The 22,654-nt window shown below is 35.8% G+C and overlaps 1 pseudogene; it reads right to left on the bottom strand.

Moving 5' to 3' along the window:
• Positions 1-999: 999 nt before the first annotated feature.
• Positions 1,000-4,205, bottom strand: LOC113340846 (annotated as a pseudogene).
• Positions 4,206-22,654: the final 18,449 nt, after the last annotated feature.

The following is a 22,654-nucleotide window of genomic DNA, read 5'->3' as shown; positions in this document are numbered from 1 at the left end:
CCATCTGAAAGGCATGAAGCATGCGCTTCAAGTAAAGCTCTGAAGTCAAATCCTTTTGCAAGTAGAGCTTCTCTAACTTATCCCACAACACCTTTGCAGAGGTTTCACTCGAAAAATTATGAGTGATCTCCCTTGACAAACATAACTGAATAGTTGCACACGCCTCCAAAACAAGATCATCCCACTTGTCATCGCTCCACTCCTTTGGTAACGCTGCTGGTTTGTCCTTGATCGCTTTGATTTGTTTCATACTAACAAGAATATCTTTAACATCAGTTTGCCATGATGTAAAATTATTCTTCCCGTTGAATTTGATAATATCAAATCCATGCACATTCGAAAAACTTCCACTTGATGTAGAACTAGACATCTTCACTTCCAACTATGATCCTCTCCACGCTCACCGCACCACTTGTTAGGATTAATGCCTTAGGATTAACCTCACAAGACACTAATAGTTCTTTGGATCAACGTAGAACTAAAGAAAATAGAAATAAGATGCACTAAACGAAACAAGAAAGACACAAGATTTAACGTGGTTCGGCAATATGCCTACGTCCACAAAGGGCTATGATCAACTCTTATTATAGAACGAATTACAGAGAATAAACCACTACTATGACCAGCAGGATGCTGTTCACAAACCCTAAACAATTCTCTATGAACCAAACGTTCTAAACCCTAAAATTCTCTAGTTATGAGAACTCTTCTCTGAATTGTGCTGTGTGTTTTCCCTTAAGACTTGTACACCTATTTATATAGGTTACAAACTTGTCTTCCAAGTATATGAGTTATACTAGGAAACCTAAACATAGCTACAAAAGGAAACCTTGAGTTTAACTAAATTAGGAAACCTCTAGCTATACTAAATTAAGGAAACACCTAGACGATTCTAGAATACTCTAGAATCTTCCTAAAACATCGACAACATAACATGTCCATCATGTGAACTGTCTAAAGTATACCATGCTTGGCCTTAATGAATAAAACAGTATAGAATCAGGTCTTGATGCTTCTCAAGTTTTCTTCTGAACTAAACATCACACGACTCGTATCATTCAACAGGCTATAAATGTTGCTAATCTCTGGATGGGAAGAGCCTCCTACAAGAAATTCATGTATAACGCCATTCAGCTCAATTGAACTGCATCCAGGCAGTTTTTGCCCTCCTAAAGACTTCATCTTCCTCCCGACTCTGTTAACATCCTCCCATCTTTCAGCCGCTGCATAAATATTTGCTAGAAGTGTAAGAATACCAGAATTGTTGGATTCTTTTACAGAAAGACGGTTTGCTATACGTTCACTTGTCTCGACATTTCCATGGATTTTGCATGCCCCTAGTAAAGAACCCCATAATGGCAGCAAATTGTCAGCATTATCAATATTTGGGATTTTTTCGACTATATCTTCAGCTTCACTAATCTTCCCAGCACGCCCAAGTAGATCAACCAAACACCCATAGTGTTCTAACTTAGGTTCGATTTAATAGATTGTCTTCATGGATTCAAAATAAGATCGGCCTTCGTCCACTATATGCGCATGATTACATGCACTTAAAACACCAATGGAAGTAATATCATCCGGTTTCACCCCAGCCAGTTTCATCTCTGAGAACAGCTCCAGAGCTTTATTTGTCTGCCCATTCAGAGCGAGCCCACAAATAATAGCAGTCCATATGGATCTATCCCTTTCATCTACTTTCAAGAAAATCTCCATAGATTTCTCTATGAAGCCACATTTAGCATACATATCTATAAGAGCAGCACCAACTACAGCATCCATTCTAATATTGTGATCTTTCGATGTATCCATGGATCCATCTCCCTTGTTCCAGGGCTCCCAATTGAGCACAACCTGTTAGCAGAGCAACAAAAGTAAATCCATCCGGTTTTAATCCACTAGTTTGCATCTCATTAAAAAGAGACAAAGCCTCGTCGATCTGATTAAACTGCACATATCCATTGATCATAGCTGTCCAAAGAACAACATCCCTTACTGGACTTCTTTTGAAAAGCTCTCTAGCTTCATCTATTTGACCAGCTTTCACATATCCAGACACAACACTGGTCCAAGTAATCAAATTTTTAACCGGCATCTCATCGAAAACTTGACGTGCCTGAATTAAACATCCGCATTTCGAGTACATTCCCAACAAAGCATTACTAAGTAAAACTGTAAATCCAAGTTCACTCCTAATATACAACTGTATTTCCTTACCCAATTCCAAATTTCTCAAGGCAGCACAAGCAGAAAGTGTGCTAACAAGAGTAGCTTCATCAGGTTTGAATCCAGATTCTTCTCTCATCTTGCGATAAATGACTAGAGCATTTCTCAATTTTTCCACACCTAACATACCCAGAAATCAAAACATTCCAACAAACTAAATCTCTCTCTGGGTTTTCTTCAAAAAGAAAACGTAATGTCTCAACATCACCCATCTCTGTGTACATATCCATAAGAGAGTTTCTCACAAAAGATACAAACTCAAACCCAGTTTTTACAATGAGCCCATGGATCTTTTTTCCCTCCAAAACCATCTTCGAACATCCAATCGCCTTGAGAACAAATGGGAAAGTGAAATTATCAGGAGATAAACCATCTTCCCTTAATCCAATAAAAAGAGAAACACATCTTCTTAAGTTACCCAGTTTAGTAGATGCTCTGATCATTAAGTTGTATAAGAATAAAGTTGGCTCTTCTGTGTAACTGAAAACTCTCTCTGCATATTGAAAATTTCCAGACTTTGGGTCTGTACAGAAAACCAAGAGTTCGTTTACTGCATCTCTATTTTGACTTAGCCCTACTCTGAAAACCTGGGATTGGATTTGTCTTAGTTCTTTCATGGATTTGCAGTGCTGTAAGTGTATCAGAAATTCTTGCTTAGTCAGCCGTCTGGTTTTGGGGGTAGATGATGAGAAGAACTGATGTGATTTTGCAAGGAAACGGAGGGAAATTAAACCAAGCACTGGAACCTTTAGCTGATAAGACATGGGAAAGTGGGAGATCGTGTGCAGCGTGTTGCATGTATTATTTGTGCTTGACACCTAGACGGATGTTTATGCTGGTCCAGGTCCTTAAACTTTAAATTTGATTCCGGCAACTCCACTGTTTGTAGCCTTACATGATGTACCTGCCACTGAGAGGATCATATATATTGCACTATAAGCTGATGAGACCAAATAACGAATTCGTTTCTACTTGAACTACCATACATTCACAAATCACACTACTAAAAATAGCAGGCTATTGTCTGTAAATTGATTTACTGAAGGACAACTTGATTTGGATAGTATTTTTGTTTTCCACAACACTAGGCACGTCAATTACGAGAATCACTCTTAACAATTCCAAAGAATCGCTTCTTGATGCCCGATTTGTTTCTTAATCTATTCACTGTATTATTTTTGAGTTAAGAATAATGTATCAGTAGTTTAAATTTCCTTCTTTGTACAGGTAAAAATTCAAAAAGGAGACTTTCATTGAACAATGCAGTTGCAATTTTGGCAATACGAACAATTCGACATGAATAAAACGAGATACCATAAAAGACGATGAACACTTGCTCATCATTCCAGGATTTCAATACGTTCCTTAACTGTGTCTTGCTCCTACTTTACGATTCCAACCCCCTCACCTTTCGGCTTTCTTTTTTTGTTTAGCTGACACAAATGAGAAAACAAAATATTTATATGTTTTCATCCATATAAAACTTTCACATCAAGCTAGTAAAAGGGGAATAACCAAAGTGGCATACAAGTATATATGATTATTTCAAAGTGAAATCTCTGCACCAGAAGAAGAAGAAAATAACGGATTAAACTACAATGCCAAGAGCAACACTAACTTCCAACATTTTTTTCTTAAACAACTTCACCGATAAAGACTTAAGCTCATGCCCAAGCTTCAACAGGATGAAGCTTTAGCGAAACTTAACCCAACCCTTCAGTCAATGAAATCAAAGGTGGGTAACTATAACTAGAAGTGATTCTCTTAGGATTTTCAACAAACATTTGAAAGACATTTTACAGGGTTAATATTTGGTCTGATAAATTACAGACCTGTAATTTTGGTTGGTATTCAGATGATGATTTTGATCGAACCAAGCGCGGAATTTATGAACCAGACAATGAAAATCAAGATGACAGTCAGACAGAACATGTCTGGTCACCAATGTGTAGTTTTCTTCGTGAGAGAGAGGAGGGGAGAATTCGGTTTTGGGGTAATTCTCATAATTCGATTGGATCCATGGACTGGATCTGTTTAAGACGCAGGTTTAGTGTAGTGGGCTGCTCAGAGGGTAAGCCCGAAATGGTTTTCCCTTCGACTTCATAAGCTTTTTTTTTTCTTTTGTTTAGGGGTGTGCATAAAAACCGAAACCGCGGTTTTCACCCGCAACCGTCCGCAAAATTGCGGGTGAAAACCAATCCGCAAGAGTCTATGGATCGGACACGGTTGAGTTTTCAAATCCGCAAGGTTTAGCGGTTTGGTTGCGGTTGGACTTTGAAATCCGCGGATTCACCCGCACCCGCAAAAATTGAGTTTCAGATTTTAGATTAGATATCTCTAATTTAATTTACTGGGAATAAGAGGTTCGTCCTCTTCAGAGAACATTTCAAGATCTGCATAATCTTCTTGAAGAAACTGAAGGTTTTGAAGTTTCTCGATGCTTGCATGTGATCCACTCCGTGCGTTGTGAGAACTACTGGAAAAAGAAGCTGTGTCCTCCTCTTAATACTGAAAAAATAAACACAAAACAAGGTAGCAGTTAATTATCCGCCAAAGGTGGTCTAATGTGGACAAGAATCCTGCTAAAGCACTAATCCAGGAAATTTATCCTGCTATTTGTCAATTCATAGAGGAAATTAAATTCGTTTTCAAAAACAAGGTGCTACATCAAATGATTAAAGATCACTACACTTATCAGTTGCAGTGTTAATTAAGATTACTACCTCGTAAGTATATATTGTACTCATAATGTTGTGCAACAAAACTTTGGCATTTGCTTCATTGTTATTAATTTATTATCATGGGAGTGAGACAGTGAGTTAACATAAATAGAGAGATCAATTACCCATACGAAGGGATTTTCACGGATAGGTAGACTTTTTTTATTATTATTAATTCTAAATCCGCGGTTAATCCGCATCCGGTCCGCATCACCCGCTAATCCGTGGATGTCAAATCCTCGAGTGATTGGTCCGGTAACGGTTCAATTTTCCAAATCCACAACTTTGACGGTTTGGTTGCGGGTGACTCCTAATCCGCAACCGTCCGTCCGTTGCACACCCCTACTTTTGTTGACTTAAAATGCACTTGCAATGCTATAAAGTGGCAGTAGTCAAGATTAAGAAGAAAAAAAAATATTAAGAAGAAAGAAAAAGAAGAAAAGAAGCGCTCTTGCAATGCTACAAAAAAAAAAGACCAGCAAATGTTCCAAAATAATAAAGAATAGAAAGCCTACAAACTAATGTTTTTTCTTAGTAAGCTTGAAAATCTTTACCCACGCCCCGGATTCTCGTTGTTTGAAACTCCACGAAAAATTTAGTCGCTCCTTTATCCAATTTCGAAGGTTTCAACTTGTGCATAGAGTCATCATAAATGGTCATTGTTTTGACGGTCTTCGTTCCGCAAGAAGTACCTAATCAGTTAGTGATTAATTTGGAAGAGTTTTTCCTTGTGATGCTCACTTTCCATAGGCTTTAAGGTAGGAGTTTTTTCAATGACTTCAATTTCTCTAAGATTATTTCCTTTTTATTCTCAATTCCCATACTATCACTGGTTGTTTCAAATTATGATTCACCGGAAGAATCATCTCTAGTATCCCTAGCAGTCTCTTTCTTTTTTATCTTTATCGTAGTTGTCCTTTTCTAAATTCATCTTCCCTGATTTCAGTTAACACATTATGGTTCTCTGAAATGAGGAGGGTATCACTATACCACAATCTTTTCGTATCAACCTATTTAGACACACCTTGTAGTTCAAAAGATTATGTTAACAAGATATAACTTGGTATATCTTAAAACATTGCTCGGTTGGACCCACAAGTTTTGCTATCTCAAGTTTGTGGTCAATGTTAGGTGATCAAAACTACTAGTCTACTAAGTCAAGTTTAGGATAAGTTAGAATTGTAGTTGAGTATCAGAGATCACCCTTGAAGACTGAAGATCGACGGAGACATTTGGATAACTTATATTTCAGATATGTGAAGACTAAACCATTTTATTTTACTCATCATACCATCATTCTATCTATAGAGACTATGTCGTACAAGTCATAGAATTAAAAAGAAGAAGTTTCGAGTCAAGCTTGTCCTGTGAAAAATCTCGAAATATGATTTAGCAATTAGATGTTCAAAGGTCCTTAACAATATTAAAATATAACCCCTATAAAATAATAGCATTGGGATCGACAAAATTTATCAATTTATCGCAATATTAAATAATCGCATATATTCTATATTAATTAGTTTATCAAAATATTGTTTAATTATTAAAAAAACAACAATTATTCTCGTCACTGTAAGATTCATTCAATGGATGACACTGTAGCAAAGAATCCAAGTAAAGCGTTAAATAATAAATGAACTAGATAATTGCAAAATTTAATCAATGGATTTAATTATAACAGTGGAATGGATTTTGAATTTCTTTTAAACTGCCCTCAAAAGGATATTATTTCAGATTTGTTGACTGACGAAGAAATAATTGAGACTATCAAGGGAAAAGACAAAAGTTATGATGTGAAAGTCGAAGATGAAATTATATTTACAGATCCAGCTTCCCGTAAAGTAGTTATTAAAGATGCAAATATATTGAATAGGTTTTTATTGCTTAAGGAAACGACAACACCAAAAACTCTTCTAATGTTAAGAAAAATCCAAGATGAAATTCAATGTGACATCAATTTTAAGAAAAACCAAGTCACAATTGAATCATTCTTTACCAAATTAGCATAAATGTAAAACTAAATTTATATAAATTGGAGAATTATTAGAGGCTAAAACGAACTTATTATTTTATAAATTTTTTGAATTATTAATTTAGCACGTAGGTCCTGACTCGGTACCGTTATCGTGATTATTAATTTTATCGTAGATTAAATTATAGGGGATTTAAGTAGTTTTATGAATCAATCTGTGGATCAACTGAAAATTTCCCATGCAAATGTTTCAAACATCATAAGAGAGAAAGATGAACTTATTGATATTTCTACTCAGGGTAAGTTGGCGAACCAGTTTGCAACCATATGTGAAAGCACTGCTCGGTCGAACTCGCAAGCGTTGCTATCTCAAGCTTGTTTGTCAATGTTAGTGATCAAGACTATAATTCTTGATTTCTAGTCTACTTATAGTAATGTCTCGGACTAGGATAGATTGTGTAGTTGAGCATTAGACTTCACGGCGTTCATCAATTGAAGACGAAGAACTACTAAGGAGAGCTTATGGAACTTCATTAGCAAAAGATATGTGGAGACTGAAACTCATCTATCACTTGGAAAGTCTATTTCTACTCTACCTCTTATATTGAGACAAAAGTTGTATTATTATATAGTTGTTGATTATACCCATTTGATATTTCGAGCTGAGTTTAACTCGCTTACATATTTCTCGGAATATGTGTTGGTAAGCTTTCGCTTCAACCAAGTTCATCTTATCATGTGAAAATCGTCGAGTAACATCTTACATGGTTTGTGTGATACAATCATTAGATGTACACTTGGAATTTTTCTTTATGATTATTTCAACAACTTGAAAATTGCTTTGATGCTAATAGTGTGTGAAAACGGCTATTTTCATCCTCTAAGAAAGTTTCAATGATTGAAATAAAGAGTTTAGAATACTTAACCATCATTGGATTACAAACATAGTGTGCATTCTTGCATGTATGTGATCCATGACCGGAACTAAAGTATGCATACCCGTATGCATACTTGTAGTTGAGAAATTCCGTGTACCAAGTACACATACCGGTACGCATATTTGCGTGAGGTATAGGTTCAAGAATTTCTGTTGGGTTTGGGAAGTGAACTAAGTATGCGTACCCATTTACATACTGGCGAACTCAAACCCAGACCGGTTACTTAAGTATGGTACCCGTTTGCATACTTGAGTGGTTAAAGTTCTAAAATCGATTGGATCATGGACTAATACATTTATATATTAAGGAATGCATTCTTTGCAAACCGTAGATATAATGTTCATGAATTGATTCGATTGAATCAAACCGATTTTGCTTCAATTGTGTTCTTGTATACTTCTATGAGAATATAGCAATTGAACAACTCTTTAACTAGTTTCAGTTGAGTCATTTGAACTAGTTATGTTTAAGATGAATAAGGTATGAGAGTGTTCATATATCCAACCTCGGTTAACTACGATTGAGACAACATTGTTTACATGTTTAGGTACGGTTACTAAATCTAAATGAGGGTACATTTCATTTGTGTATAACAATCTAAGTTCGATCTAACGGTTGAAAGATATTAGCTTGAATCTAATCAGGTTTTCATCTAACGGTGAATACTGAATGCTTTGTTACCAAGATAACTTAGATTTCAAACCCTGATTTGGAAACTATATAAAGGAGAACTCTAGCAATTGGAAAACTAATTTCCACACCTCTTATGTTATACTAGTTGTATTAGCTAGAGTCGGTTCTCCTTTTACCTTAGGTTTTTGACGAAACCCTGTAGGTTAACGACTTAAATACTTCATTGGGATTGTGAAGCCACACCCAACTATTTTCTATGTAGTTGTGTGATTTGATCTTGTTGTTTCTATCGTATTTGAGTATTATCTTATTTAAGATTGGCTCTAGATTTAATCTTTGATAGGCAAGATAAAAAGTAGTCACAAACATCTTCGTCTCATCGTTTGTGATTCAACAATATCTTGTTTCGCTACCATACGATTAAGATTATTGTGAGGTGATTGATATTTCTATGTTGTTCTTCAGGAATATAGGTATGGTATATCAATTGGTTCTTGGTCACCTTGGTTTATCAAAATACGGAACAAAACTCGTAGGTATTTCTGCGGGAGACAGATTATCTATTCTTATAGACTTTTCTATGTGAGACAAATTTGTATATCAACTCTACGAATTTGTGTCGTAACAACTCTTGGTTGTGAGTGAGATCAGCTAAGGGAATCAAGTGCGTAGTATCTTGCTGGGATCAGAGACGTAAGGAGCGCAACTGTACCTTGAATCAGTGTGAGGTTCAACTACAGTCCAGTCCGAACTTCATTGGTAGTAGGCTAGTGTCTGTAGCGGCTTAATATAATATGGTGTTCAAACCTGGACTAGGTCCCGAGGTTTTTCTGCATTTGCGGTTTTCCTCGTTAACAAACTGTTGGTGTTTGTGTTATTTATTTTCCGCATTATATTTTGTTATATAATAAAAATATCACAGGTTGTGCGTTGTACCGATAAATTGGTAAATCTAACCTTTGGTTGTTGATTGTAATTGATTGATCCTTGAACATTGGTCTTTGGTACCGTTCAAGTCGTTTTACATAATAATCAGGCTCGCGGATTCCTATCTGTTTGATTTGCTGATTACATTGTGAAACATTGATATAAAACTCTTTGATATACTTTTATCTAGATTGAGTCTAACTGTCTAGTTGATTCAATTGAAAGTATATTGGAGTTTGTCTATTCAGATTACCAAACGAAATATTGGGGGTGGTTGTTAGACCCCCGCCTTTTCAATTGGTATCAGAGCAAACAAACACTTTTAAAACCTTATAAGTATGTGTTTGTAGCGATCTGAATATGGGCAGGAGTGCTATCTCTCTAAATGTACCACCAGTCTTCGATGACTTTAATTACTTATTGTTAGAGCATTGCTCGGTTGAACCCACCAAGCTTTGGTAAGTCAAGTTTGGTTGTCATATATTAGTGAATCAAAACTCATGTTAAGAGTCGCTTGATTTTGTACTAGAGTTATACTTCGTATAAGTTAGCTTGAAATCTTAGGATATGAGATATTATAAGTATTTTGGAGTCTTGAGATGTGAAGAAGTACGGAGCTACAACAACGACAATCATCCTTCCACTTGAGGTTAGTGATATTTGACTTGAACTGTTTCATTCCCTAACATATCTTTCAAGTCGTACATATTGAAAACATAACTGCGAAGCATGTTGAACTCTAGATAGACATAGTATTAAGGAATACAATACGAGGTTTATTGCTTAACCATTAAACTTTGTAGATAAGACATTGCCATAATCATTTGAATGCTATTGTGATTATGTATGGGTATAAGGTGAGGATTTCATCCTAGGGAACAATGTTTACATGTGTTCTAAGGAAGTAAGTTCATAAACTTGTTTTGTGAACCGAAAAGGAAATTGTCGAGCGTTATTGGTTTTGTTATTCATTGCATATCTTATGAACAACCAATATGTGTGATAGAGTAGAACCGCTTACAACTTGTAGTGTTCTTGGTAGAACTAATTCACAATGGCCTGACTTTTGTATTGGTAGAACTTTTATTAGTAAAACCAATCTTAAGTAATCACCTTGGTATGATCGTATTTTGAACTTCCAATGGAAGAGGGGAACCGATCCTTGTAAGGTGTGAATGGAATCGATCCTGGTAAGAGGTGTAACGGGAACCGATCCTTGTAAGGGGTGAAGGGAACTGATCCTAGTAAGGGGTGCAGTGCAAAGAGGGAAACGATCCTTGTATGTGGTGCAACACGTTTACAGAAGAAAGGGGAACCGATCCTGTGAAGGGGTGCAACACATATGAGTTAGATACCATATATATTTGGGTAACCGATCCTAGTACCTAGACAACCATATCTTTGGTAAGATAGTGTGAGTATGCTTAGTACTCACATGGAGGTAGAACCGAAACTTGTTTTGGTAGAACCGCAAACCCATGATTGTGATTGAATGTTTGATTTGATCAATCACATAGTTCTTGAAAGTCAGATGAACCAATTCTAAACTTGTTTGGAAGTGTGGCAAATCAGTTTCAAGATTGTAAGTGTGAAAGAGAACTTACAAAGTAAAGATGTCGACAAACTTTGAACACGTGCTGAATGCGTATTTCAATAATTGTTCAAAGAATTCCTTAAAGGCTAAATGGAAGAGAATCCCAGAATCGAAACATAAGTAAGTTAAAAATCTTTTAATTAAGGTTTTTAATTTATCTTGGAAGGAAACATATGGAATTGGTAATGTGCATTTACTAATTATATTTTCCAAGAGATTTTGATTGTTATTTTTGGACACAGCATTTCAAGGAATTATGAAAACCGAATTTGTGCATTAATGAATATCTTGAGTATATTTTCGGTTTTGGAAATTCCTTGGTGTCCAAACTTCCAAGTCTATAAATACTGATGTTTGCCTCTACTAGCAAACTAATCCTTCGTAACAATTTGACTTCCTCTTTTGTCATTGTTACTGGTGTAGCCGCCTATCGGAGAGGAGAGTAATCTAATTAGGTGAAATCTCTTACGGCCGCTCGTTTTAAAGTCTTCTTTGGAATTGAGAATCTCTAGCGCGACCCTTTGGTGGGAAACTAGATAATTGTGGTTTATCTTTGTTTTCGATTGATTTGATTGACAAACGGTGGTTGAAATATGATTGCACCTAGTTTGTTTATGTTTGAGAATCTTCTCTTCTGATATAAGATTCACTCAAACTAGTTCAGAGTTTCGACATGGATCCTTAGATTGTTTGTAGATCTAAAGACGATCTTGTGATAATCCATTGTTAACAGACTCCGTTCTGTGCGTGATTGATCACAAGAGATTTAAGTGATTGTGTGCAAGTGTTTATTGAAGATCAAAGAAGATTTGAAGACAAAGAAGATATTGAAGATCTGACTTGGGTTTATAATCTTTGGTGTGCACAATACTTGTTTGGGAAAAGAGGATCCAATTAATAATCGGTTTATCCTTGTGGTAGATTGGATTGATTAATTGAAGTAGATCGACATTAACACGGTTCCTTTGGATTAAAGGTGTTGTTGGCTTCATCTTAATTGATTAACTTCGGGTGATTAAACATAAGATAGATCTTGTTCCTATTGGACAAAGGCTCTTCCGCTTACCTTAACATAAACTCCTTCGTCAGGTCTAGATCTATCTTATGTTTAATCACCCGAAGTTAATCAATTAAGATTAAGCCAACAACACATTTAATCCAAAGGAACCGTATTGATTCCGATCTACTTCAATTAATCAATCCAATTTACCACAAGGATAAACCGATTATTAATTGGATCCTCTTTTCCAAAACAAGTATTGTGCACACCAAAGATTATAAAACCCAAGTCAGATCTTCAATATCTTCTTTGTCTTCAAATCTTCTTTGATCTTCAATAAACACCTGCACACAATCACTTGAATCTCTTGTGATCAATCACGCACAGAACGGAGTCTGTTAACAATGGATTATCACAAGATCGTCTTTAGATCTACAAACAGTCTAAAGATCCCTGTCGAAACTCTGAACTAGTTTGAGTGAATCTTATATCAGAAGAGAAGACTCTCAAGCATAAACAAACTAGGTGCAATCATATTTCAACCACCGTTAGTCAATCAAATCAATCGAAAACAAAGATAAACCGCAATTATCTAGTTTCCCACCAACGGGTCGCGCTAGATCTTCTCAATCCCAAAGAAGATTTAAAACGAGCGGCCGTCAGAGATTTCACTTAATTAGATTAATCTCTTCTCTGATAGGCGGATACACCAGTAACAATGACAAAAGAGGAAGTCAAATTGTTACGAAGGATTAGTTTGCTAGTAGAGGCAAACTTCGGTATTTATAGACTTGGAAGTTTGGACACCAAGGAATTTCCAAAACCGAAAATATACTCAAGATATTCATTAATGCACATATTCGGTTTTCATAATTCCTGGAAATGCTCTGTCCAAAAATAACAATCGAAATCTCTTGGAAAATATAATTAGTAAATGCACATTACCAATTCCATATGTTTCCTTCCAAGATAAATTAAAAACCTTAATTAAAATATTCTTAACTTACTTATGTTTCGATTCTGGGTTTCTCTTCCATTTATCCTTTAAGGAATTCTTTGAACAATTATAGAAATACGCATTCAGCACGTGTTCAAAGTTTGTCGACATCTTTACTTTGTAAGTTCTCTTTCACACTTACAATCTTGAAACTGATTTTCCACACTTCCAAACAAGTTTAGAATTGGTTCATCTGACTTTCAAGAACTATGTGATTGATCAAATCAAACATTCAATCATAATCATGGGTTTGTGGTTCTACCAAAACAAGTTTCGGTTCTACCTCCATGTGAGTACTAAGGATAGTCACACTAGCTTACCAGAGATATGGTTGACTAGGTACTAGGATCGGTTCCCAACATATATATGGTATCTAACTCATATGTGTTGCACCCCTTCACAGGATCGGTTCCCCTTTCTTCTGTAAACGTGTTGCACCCCATACAAGGGTCGGTTCCCTCTTTGCACTGCACCCCTTACTAGGATCGGTTCCCTTCACCCCTTACAAGGATAGGTTCCCCTTACACCCCTTACTAGGATCGGTTCCATTCACCCCTTACATGGATCGGTTCCCCTCTTCCATTGGCAGTTCAAAATTCGATCATACCAAGGTGATTACTTAAGATTGGTTTTACTAAAAAAAGTTCTACAATACAAAAGTCAGGCCATTGTGAATTAGTTCTACCAAGAACACAACAAGTTGTGAGCGGTTCTACTCTATCACACATATTGGTTGTTCATAAGATATGCAATGAATAACAAAACCAATAACGCCCGGGAATTTCCTTTTCGGTTCAGAAAACAAGTTTATGAACTTACTTCCTTAGAACACATGTAAACATTGTTCCCTAAGATGAAATCCTCACCTTATACCCATACATAATCACAATAGCATTCAAATGATTATGGCGATGTCTTATCTACAAAGTTTAATGGTTAAGCAATAAACCTTGTATTGTATTCCTTAATACTGTGTCTATCTAGAGTTTAACATGCTTCGCAGTTATGTTTTCAATATGCACGACTTGAAAGATACGTTAGGGAATGAAACAGTTCAAGTCAAATATCACTAACCTCAAGTGGTAGGATGATTGTTGTTGTTGTAGCTCCGTACTTCTTCACATAAGATTTCGCAATACTTGTAATGTCTCATATCCTAATGCTTTCAAGCTAACCTATACGAAGTATAACTCTAGTACATAATCAAGCGACTCTTAATATGAGTTTTGATTCACTAAAATATAACAACCAAACTTGACATACCAACTCTTGGTGGGTTCAACCGAGCAATGCTCTAACAGTTGTTACCAAACAGATTTCTTGTTCCTTTACTGTTTGGAATACGAACCAAATGGATTGTTCCGAGTACGTGACTTAACAAAGGTCGAAGGCGTGGGAATACAGACGCAACTAGGTATACTATAGAGTTAGGTACTTGGTCTCAACTATACGAAGTAAGTGTATTTTGTGTAGCGGCTTAATCCTGAGAGTATTCAATTCTGGACAAGGTCCCGGGGTTTTTCTGCATTTGCGGTTTCCTCATTAACAAAATCTTACTGTGTCATTTACTTTTATTTTCCGCATTATAATTGTTTTATTATAATTAAAGTAAATCACACAAATGTTAATATCCTATTTACTTGATAAGCAATCCTATTGTGTTTGGTTAAGTCCGAACCTCTATATCAAGTAAACACACTTTGTCGTTGTATTGTCTCGATCTCGTATCCATAGACGATCACACGAAGTGTAAACCGATTAGTTGTATTGTCTCGATCTCGTATCCACATACAATCACTTTCAGGGAAAGGACTTATAGGTAGGAAAAGTTTTGGTTTGAGGTATATTTGGGTACCCTTGCCTTTTCAATTGGTATCAGAGCAGGCAAACACGAAAATATCTAACAATCTGTGTTTGGTGCGATCCAATCGATAAGATATGGGTCAAGGTAAAGTTAAGCGTGAGCGAAGACTAAAGAAAGACTCATTTAACGTATCACAAGAAGGTTTTGATTTTAAGAAATGCTTAAAAGGATCTTCTTCAACAAGTTCTACTTGCTCTTCTGAGAATAAGTCTGAATGTTCTCTAGACGAGACTAAGTTAAGCCCTGTATTCGAAATCAATGATTCAGACTATGAAAAATTCCTTTTTGGTAACGAGAATTTTCTGAGTTCTATACTTGAGATTTCTGATGAAAGATCAAGTGTAAAAACTTCTGAACTAAAAGAATTTAGAAAACAATTTCTTTTCAGTTCTAATGAACTTTTTTCAGCAGTTGAAAGAGAACGAGATTTAACTTTAAAGTTTGAAAATCTCAATGAAGAGCATAACTTGATGAAAGAAGAATACTCACAAAAATTGCTCACTTTCAAAAATGCATGTGTGAGAAATCAGGATGTTTCTGAAGCAATTGAAAGGATACGTCAAGATCACAATAAGTTTACGGAAGATACTTTTCAACAAATACATGGTCTTGAAGAAAGAAAAAAAAGAGGAGCGTGATGCTTCTCTTGAAAAAATTCTTTTGTTGGAAGAGAAACTTGTTGAATATGATGCAAGGATTAACTCTCAACAAAAGAGTTTTGAAGAGAAAGAAGGTGTATATCTATCACGAGAAAAACGCCTTGAGGCTGATCTAGCTAGTGATCTTGATAAAATCAAGATGTTGGAAGAAGAAAATTTGGACCTTAAAAAGTTCAATGCTAGCTCAAACAATCTAACCTCAATGTCAGAAGCAAGTAGAAATCATCGTGATACACGAGGATTGGGCTATAAGGGAATAAATGCTTCAAATATTAGCAAAGTGGTAAAAGTTGACAAAGCTACAAATTCTTCTCAATCAGAGGCTTTCACTGATGACAAAGATGCTCATATTTCTTGGAAGGAAGAGAAGTATGTCAAGAAGGCAACAACGTTGAACAAGGATAAGAACAAGAAGAAGAAAACTCGCCAAGCTCCAATGCAAGAGGATCCACAAAAAGGTAACAATAAAACTCATACTTCGTATTTTTATACTAATCATTGTTTTTATTATGGTAATATAGGACACTTGCAATGGGGATGCAAAGTTCGTAAGATGCAAGATGCACTTTCTATTGTATCAAACGGATTAGCTAAGTTTTCTCCTCATAAGAACTCAGATCGGTATTGTCCTAAGTTTAGGAAAAAGAATTATTATAATGATAGTTCAAATTTGGCATATCACTCAACAAGGTCGCTTCATAAGAGACCCAATTATAGAAAGAGAGGTGACTTTTTAAATGCAAAAACAAGATCTGATGTTCCAAATTGGAGAAAGGATGTTTAGCAAAACATTCAAAAGGGAGATGATCCTAATGATATGAAGGAGAAAGCTGCTCCTGCGAAACCCAACTCTAAATGGGTCCCTAAGTCCTCCATAGCCAAGAAGGGACCAAAAGTTAGTCACAAGAATGACTCTCAGGTGTTAATTGTTGGTGACAATAATTACAAGAGTCTTCTTGAAAGGCTAAAGAAATACATTATGTCTGAAATCTCTTGTACTAGTAAAGGTGGTGATAATGACACTCTTCATCACAAGTCAAAGAAGAAAAACAAGAGATGGAACAAGAGAAAACAAACCAAGCAAGAGGTCAAGAATGATGATTCGGTGTTAGTCACTTGTAACGAACAAGACAAGGATCAACTTAACACAACCTAGTTGTGTTAGAATGTGCATGCTCACCTTAGTGCTCAATCTTTTTAAAGGTGAGGAAGCACATGAAAAACTGAGCACATGATCTCTCGATTATTATATGACTAATTTAGCATCGTTAGGGAGATTTATCTTCTATACTCATACCTTATCTATCTATATTTGATCTTTTGATAGAAACGGTAATTTTGAGTTGATGATGTTGATATCTACTGATCATATATATGTGTATCTCTTGCTTTTGTGGTCAAAACGAGCCAAAAATCACTGAATTCGGACATCGTATGCAAAAGTTATGTCGAAAACAGTTTAGTGTTGTGATCCATCACAAGAACACTTTGGGGGGAACCGATCTTAGTGATGGGTGCAATGGAGGGGAACCGATCCTAGTGAGAGGTCCCCTTACGAAGAAGTGTAAAAACTGTTTTGCACATAATTTCTTCGTCCAAACTCGGAATGACCTCATTCTTTTTGCGTTGTTTTCAAAATTCAATTTTCTACAAGATTGAGGTAATTGCAATACTTGATTTTATGTTGAATATTTATGGTGTATTGAAAATTGATTATGAGATGTATGTTTTCGGTTTTACTACCTTAATGTTCGATCTCATATGTGAACCCTCATGGTTTGGGTGACTTTTTGATTTAGAGGGATTAAGTTCCAACCCAAGTAGGTAGGACTTATAAAAGGATTGTGAGGGGTTCTCATAGAAACAGTATGTGAAAAAGTCACAATATGTTGAATCGGTTTTGGTTTAGCATAAAAGCATATGTATTTCGACGGTTTTCGACTTTTGCTTGCAATTGTTAAAACCGGTTTTCAACCTTTCTCTGGTAAAGGTTGAGGTGTGTTGTTATTCTTTTTGTTTGCGCATAAGGATGACAATGAGAGGAGATATTTGGTTATCAATCCTCCCTGGACGAAGCTGCTATCATATTGGAGGAGTGGATGCGAAATCGAGGTAACAATGTTGTTAATTAATTGTTTTCCTGTTTAAGAAAAGCCTGAGCTTATATATATATATGTATTGCTTTTTCTTAACGAAAATTAGGTGCAATTGATTTTTATTCCATGATGTATGTGTGGATGTGTGTTTCAATTGATTCCTGTTAAGAAAAACTATTGTTATCTTACTTTATTGTGTGGTATCAATCATTTAGGCTTACAAAATTGTGGTTCAATTGATGTGTGTGATGATTCAATTGGTTCTAGTTAAGGAAAACCATTATTGTCTTACTTTTGTTTGGTATCAATGGTTTAGACTTACAAAAGTGCGCTACAATTGATATGTTGGTAATTCAATTGGTTCCAGTTAAGAAAAACCTTTGGTATTTTTCTTTGGTAGTATATCACTGGTTTAGGCTTACAAAATTGCGGTGCTTATAATGTCTTATGTTGATTCAATTGCCTCCGGTTGAGATGAATAATTTTGCAAGTTGATTTATGTTAGTTTGTATGAATTATTTATGGCTTAACGAAATAATACCCTACACATAAGGATGGTACGAGTTGTTTAGTCCAATTCGATTCCAGATAAAAAATTAAGTTAATTCTGATCTTAGTTTGTCTTATCAAAGTGAGGTCTCGGTTATTCAAGTCTAATCGAATGCCTAAACAAAGAAATGCTAGTTAACTAACCTAGTATTTGGTTTGTTTGAAATTGAAAGGTCTAATTTGTGGATAATTAGAACCTGATGAGAAAGATGGAGTTTTATACTTTATTTTGGTCTTATCGAATCAAGCGGTTGTTCTTGAACAATCGGTTTAGCAAAGCAGCTAATTTGATTAGTTGTTTTTTGGTTTGCTAAACTAAATGGGATTAATTGTTTCGGGAAATTTTTTCCTTGGAAACATATCAAAATAAAACCACTTGTAGTTTCGGTTTTGATATTGGTTATCAGAACGTGATGTGTGGAACCCTCGTGCCTAACTCTACAGGTTTGCAAGTCTATTTATGAGATTTGTAAGATTCTTTTCGTGTTGTCCTTTATTTTTTCGTTTCTTTGTCATTTTTGTGACAAAAAGGGGGAGAAATATATGGAGTAAACAGGTGATACTGGCATTGATATTTATATTGATTGGTATCAGTAGGGAAAAGAACATTGGTGCTTGAAAGTTATATCTAACGAAAGAGTGAAAGCACAAACTAAGGGGGAGTAACATGTCATATTGATTGGTATAACAAAGCCGTGCGGATTGAATATCTACCTATCTTCCTTAGGGGGGGTATTTGCTTTGTTATTATGATGTCAACAACGACATATTCAAGGATTGAATGTAAGCGGGTTTTCTGTGTTGTTGAATCGGGAATCAAGCGGTGTAATGAATTCTTGTAATTTGTTTAACCATATGATGTAAGAGTTTTGTCACTAAAATTGACAAAGGGGGAGATTTTTAGAGCATTGCTTGGTTGAACCCACCAAGCGTTGGTATGTCAAGTTTGGTTGTCATATTTTAGTGAATCAAAACTCATGTTAAGAGTCGCTTGATTATGTACTAGAGTTATACTTCGTATAAGTTAGCTTGAAAGCATTAGGATATGAGACATTACAAGTATTGCGAAGTATTGAAGATGTGAAGAAGTACGGAGCTACAACAACAACAATCATCCTTCCACTTGAGGTTTGTGATATTTTACTTGAACTGTTTCATTCCCTAACATATCTTTCAAGTCGTGCATATTGAAAACATAACTGCGAAGCATGTTGAACTCTAGATAGACATAATATTAAGGAATACGATACGAGGTTTATTGCTTAACCATTAAAATTTGTAGATAAGACATCGTCATAATCATTTGAATTCTATTGTGATTATGTATGGGTATAAGTTGAGGATTTCATCCTAGGGAACAATGTTTACATGTGTTCTAAGGAAGTAAGTTCGTAAACTTGTTTTGTGAACCGAAAAGGAAATTATCGGGCGTTATTGGTTTTGTTATTCATTGCATATCTTATGAACAACCAATATGTGTGATAGAATAGAACCGCTCAAAACTTATTGTGTTCTTGGTAGAACTAATTCACAATGTCCTGAATTTTGTATTGGTAGAACATTTATTAGTAAAATCAATCTTAAGTAATCACCTTGGTATGATCGGACTTTGAACTGCCAATGGAAGAGGGGAACCGATCCTTGTAAGGGGTGAAGGGAACCGATCCTAGTAAGGGGTGTAAGGGGAACCGATCCTTGTAAGGGGTGAAGGGAACCGATTCTAGTAAGGGGTGCAGTGCAAAGAGGGAACCGATCCTTGTACAGGGTGCAACACGTTTACAGAAGAAAGGGGAACCGATCCTGTGAAGGGGTGCAACACATATGAGTTAGATACCATATATATGTGGGGAACCGATCCTAGTACCTAGTCAACCATATATTTGGTAATCTAGTGTGACTATGCTTAGTACTCACATGGAGGTAGAACCGAAACTTGTTTTGGTAGAACCGCAAACCCATGATTGTGATTGAATGTTTGATTTGATCAATCACATAGTTCTTGAAAGTCAGATGAACCAATTCTAAACTTGTTTGGAAGTGTGACAAATCGGTTTCAAGATTGTAAGTGTGAAAGAGAACTTACAAAGTAAAGATGTCGACAAACTTTGAACACGTGCTGAATGCGTATATGTATAATTGTTCAAAGATATTCCTTAAAGGCTAAATGGAAGATAATCCCAGAATCGAAACATAAGTAAGTTAAGAATCTTTTAATTAAGGTTATTAATTTATCTTGGAAGGAAACATATGGAATTGGTAATGTGCATTTACTAATTATATTTTCCAAGAGATTTCGATTGTTATTTTTGGACAGAGCATTTCCAGGAATTATGAAAACCGAATCTGTGCATTAATGAATATCTTGAGTATATTTTCGGTTTTGGAAATTCCTTGGTGTCCAAACTTCCAAGTCTATAAATACCGAAGTTTGCCTCTACTAGCAAACTAATCCTTAGTAACAATTTGACTTCCTCTTTTGTCATTGTTACTAGTGTAGCCGCCTATCAGAGAGGAGATTACTCTAATTAGGTGAAATCTCTTACGGCCGCTCGTTTTAAATCTTCTTTGGGATTGAGAAGCTCTAGCGCGACCCGTTGGTGGGAAACTAGATAATTGCGGTTTATCTTTGTTTTCGATTGATTTGATTGACTAACGGTGGTTGAAATATGATTGCACCTAGTTTGTTTATGCTTGAGAATCTTCTCTTCTGATATAAGATTCACTCAAACTAGTTTAGAGTTTCGACAGGGATCTTTAGACTGTTTGTAGATCTAAAGACGATCTTGTGATAATCCATTGTTAACAGACTCCGTTCTGTGCGTGATTGATCACAAGAGATTCAAGTGATTGTGTGCAGGTGTTTATTGAAGATCAAAGAATATTTGAAGACAAAGAAGATATTGAAGATCTGACTTGGGTTTTATAATCTTTGGTATGCACAATACTTGTTTGGGAAAAGAGGATCCAATTAATAATCGGTTTATCCTTATGGTAGATTGGATTGATTAATTGAAGTAGACCGGCATCAACACGGTTCCTTTGGATTAAAGGTGTTGTTGGCTTAATCTTAATTGATTAACTTCGGGTGATTAAACATAAGATATATCTATACCTGACGAAGGAGTTTACGTTAAGATAAACGGAAGAGCCTTTGTCCGACTCATATCACTTGGTTGAATAGAGTTGTTACCAAACTGATTTCTTGTTCCTTTACTGTTTTGAATACGAACCAAAGGGATTGTTCCAAGTACGTGACTTAACAAAGGTCGGAGGCGTGGGAATACAGACGGAACTAGGTATACTATAGAGTTAGGTACTTGGTCTCAACTATACGAAGTAAGTGTATTTTGTGTAGCGGCTTAATCCTGAGAGTATTCAATTCTGGACAAGGTCCCGGGGTTTTTCTGCATTTGCGGTTTCCTCGTTAACAAAATCTTGCTGTGTCATTTACTTTTATTTTCCGCATTATAATTGTTTTATGATAATTAAAGTAAATCACACAAACGTTAATATCCTATTTACTTGATAAGCAATCCTATTGTGTTTGGTTAATTCTGAACCTCTATACCAAGTAAACACACTTTGTCATTGTATTGTCTCGATCTCATATCCATAGACGATCACACGAAGTGTGAACCGATTAGTTGTATTGTCTCGATCTGGTATCCATAGACAATCACTTTCGGGGAAAGGACTTATAGGTAGGAAAAGTTTTAGTTTGAGGTATATTTGGGTACCCTCGCCTTTTCACTTATGGTGGAAAATTGATATGCGTTCCTTTTTTCAAGCGCGTGATTTTCAATCATGGGTTTACGTAGTTAATGGTTATAATCCTTCGATTGTTGCATAAGGCGATGCAACTGTTCCAAAGGATATTGGTGCATACGAACCTGCCGAGATTCTCACTACAAAGCAAAATTTTAAAGGTCTAAATGTTAGCATTGATACATTACCCCAAATCTTCAGCACCATTTGACTACGTGGACTCGGCCTAAAGATGTTTGGGATATCTTAAAAATCGTATTTGAAGGGAATACCCGTGAAAAGGAAGCTAGGATGCAAAACCTAAATTATGATTGGGAAAACCTTCATATGGCATATGAATATTCATTTGATGACTATAATCACAAAGTGTCTGAAATTGTTAATGCATATTTTGCGTTGGGTAAGACTATTCCTGAAAAGGACATTGTGATGGAAATTCTCAGATCGCTGCCATCTAGATACGATTATAAGAAGCATGCCACCGTTGAAGTTAATAACCTTGCAACTATTTCCAGAAATACTCTGGTTGGAAAGTTAAATATCTTTGATCATGAGCTTACATCCAAATCCGGAAATGATGTGGCATTTAAAGCATAAAAGAACACTAAATTACTTGACAAAAGTAAAAGTGTTTTCATCTCTGAAGATGATCTTTCTAAGGCTGATTCATAAGATGAAGATCTTGACAAGTCAGTCACCTTGATCAAAATACGG

The sequence above is a fragment of the Papaver somniferum genome, unplaced genomic scaffold (genome assembly GCF_003573695.1).
Source record: "Papaver somniferum cultivar HN1 unplaced genomic scaffold, ASM357369v1 unplaced-scaffold_24, whole genome shotgun sequence".
Taxonomy (NCBI): domain Eukaryota; kingdom Viridiplantae; phylum Streptophyta; class Magnoliopsida; order Ranunculales; family Papaveraceae; genus Papaver; species Papaver somniferum.
This window is presented reverse-complemented; position numbering and strand designations above follow the sequence as displayed.